The 2,829-nt window shown below is 37.5% G+C and overlaps 1 long non-coding RNA gene across 1 annotated transcript; it reads left to right on the forward strand.

Annotated features, from left to right (window-relative positions):
- The first annotated feature begins 862 nt into the window (after positions 1-862).
- On the forward strand, positions 863-2,599 carry LOC119281682. Its single transcript, XR_005138508.1, has 3 exons — positions 863-937; positions 1,778-1,903; positions 2,359-2,599. It is a non-coding gene; the product is annotated as an uncharacterized LOC119281682 (long non-coding RNA).
- The last annotated feature ends 230 nt before the right edge of the window (positions 2,600-2,829 follow it).

Raw genomic sequence — 2,829 nt, forward strand, 5'->3', positions numbered from 1 at the left:
TATGGACAGGGGTGCATGGAAGCTTGCTATCCATGTGCCAGAGCCATGAGCTGGTTGCGAGATCTTATGGGTTTCACCTCTAGCCTACCCCAACTTGCTTGGGACTAAAGGCTTTGTTGTTGTTGTTGTTGTTGTTGTTGTAGTATTTGCAAGCTCATAAAATAGTTACAGTAAAAATGCCAGTGTGTGCGAGGTCACTATTGACAAGTCATTGTAGTGCTACTACTGCATTAATCTTAGCTGTGAAGCTATGGTCTGTTCTTTGGTACAACAATGAAATGTTAATATGTTATTCTCCTTTTATGCTTTGTGTCAGTGCATTGTGGTATGACGCCAACACTTATTTGGCGCCTACATTGCATCGACAATTTGTCAGCTTACAGTTTGTACCATCGAGAATTTTCACGCTTTACACCTGCAGCTATATCGCTATACTATAAATATGTTTTGATGTCTAAAATGGTCTTGGTACTGAACCTGACTGATAATGTATTTGGTGTATCTTTTCTGTAGAATTAGTACCAGAGTTCTATTTGTATTATTAATAGTGTAGAGCTGATAATTAGACCATAGAGTCGCTGTTGATTTGGTTTATTCCTTGGCAGATCATTTAAGTACTTTATCTTATTACAAAAACTGAACGAAAATATAGCAGCAATACATTTCATGACATAGTGTTATCTGTGAAAGAAAATTGCTTGATTGATTATTAATAAATGAAGCAATCTATCATGTAGGTTTTGTTCGATCCTACACTTAAAGAAAATCATACTGAAGATCTGAGCTTAAGTGTTCCAACAGCTGAAGCACCAACTCAAGATGAAAGGAATCTCTTAATATGATTGTAGATCCATTCCCGTGAAGTGCAGTTAGAATATGGAATCCACCTCGAACTCGGTTTAAAAAACAGAAAGCATATGGAATTTTGCTCTATCAGGTAGCAATTTGGTTGTTCAATCCATCCATAGTTACATTTGAAGATATATTGTTGAATTTCCTTATTTTGTGAATACAAGTCTGAACTTTTAGGACATCTGGCACATGAGTTTGAACCATCCAATTATAGTGCTACTAATTTTGGGTCACTACATCATGCAATACTACGGATGCTGTTCAACATGGCAAAGTTGGATTTTTTTTATTCTTTTTTCAGATTAGAATCACTTTAGCAATGCCATATAGATAATACAAGATGTGGCAAAGTGTTGCATTCAATAGAGATTACAGTGATAAATTGGTGAAATTAGTTTGCTCTCTGATCTCTGTTAGCTTTAACTCGCTAGGAAGCCATGTAGTCCTATTTTTAGTACTAGGAGGAGAACGTATATTAAATCTATGCCATCGAGGGAATTGATCTCTGTTGTGCTGGGGCAAACTAAACCAGAGCAAGCACTTACTCAAGGCAAGGAGCAGTGCTCGTACTTGCTCATGGTTGAGGTAGATTCAGGTTAATTTTATGTGTTGATTCCCTTCTCTTTCACATGTCTAGGTCTTTGTGCCTGATCAAGCTGTTCTTTGACAAGTATTATCTTTGAGTGATGCCATGTTGGTAATAAAATACTATATATCTCACATTTCTTATATGTTCCTTTTTCATTTTTGTCCTTTCATTTGAAAGCTCATATGGTCAATTTTGGAGGCAACTACATGTATATACTGCTGATGTTACATATAAATAAATTCGATGCTTTCATGCATATGACCGTGCACATCACCGAACCCTTTCGATTCTATTGCAAGGTCAAATAGTTTTTCGTGTTCTAACTCTTTGGGATAGTCTGCAGTTATTTGGTTCATCGTCGCGCCTCAAGTTTCCAACAGCGCCGTGGCTGTACACCGTCGACTTCGCCGGAAATCCGTCTGCACATACTCTACTGTCCGCCGAAACTTTGTCTGACCTGAGGTACATACTACAGTATCATCAATTTGTATCTGTCATCAACTACTTACTTCTTAAGTATGTATGTCGTCAACTATACTACTTATTAAAAGGGAGAAAGAGATGATATGTTAGAGATCGATGAAACAATAGCCCTGTGAAACAGAGGATTCTGCTTTCTATGTGAGTATCTTGGTGCATTCTTGTTTCTGTATAAAATGCAGAGGTCATGAACGACAACTGATCTTGGATTTGAGTTTCTTTTAATCTTTAAATGATGTACAGGGCCAACAAATTCAGTTATTTGGTTTTGTAACTTGTGGTGAAAAAAGAGATAGATGTGTGAGAGAGAGAGAGAGAGAGAGAGAGCAGAGAGAGAGAGAGAGAGCAGAGAGAGATGTGCACATCGCCAAACCCTTTCTATTCTATTGCAAGGTCAAATAGTTTTTCGTGTTATAACTCTCTGGGATAATCTGCAGTTATTTGGCTCATCGTCACGCCTCAAGTTTCCGACAGCGCCGTGGCTGTACACCGCCGACTTTGCCGGAAATCTGTCTGCACATACTCTACTATCCGCCGAAACTTCGTCTGACCTGAGGTACATACTACAGTGTCATCGATTTGTATCTGTCATCAACTACTTACTTCTTAAGTCTGTATAGCATCAACTATACTACTTATTAAAAGGGAGAAAGAGAGGATATGTTAGAGCTAGATGAAACAATAGTACTGTGAAAGAGAGGATTCTGCTCTCTATATGAGTATCTTGGTGCATGCTTGTTTCTAAATAAAATGCAGAGATCATGAATGAATTAAAACATGCTCTCTGATGTTTTCAGTTAAAGTAGTATCAGTTGTATACTTGTATACACTCCATTTGAAAAATAGTATGTATATGCTCCTTGCAAACTACTACGTATTATTTAAATGTTTTACATAAGACTGTCCGT

Source organism: Triticum dicoccoides, chromosome 3B, assembly GCF_002162155.2.
Source record: "Triticum dicoccoides isolate Atlit2015 ecotype Zavitan chromosome 3B, WEW_v2.0, whole genome shotgun sequence".
In the NCBI taxonomy this organism is placed as follows: Eukaryota; Viridiplantae; Streptophyta; class Magnoliopsida; order Poales; family Poaceae; genus Triticum; species Triticum dicoccoides.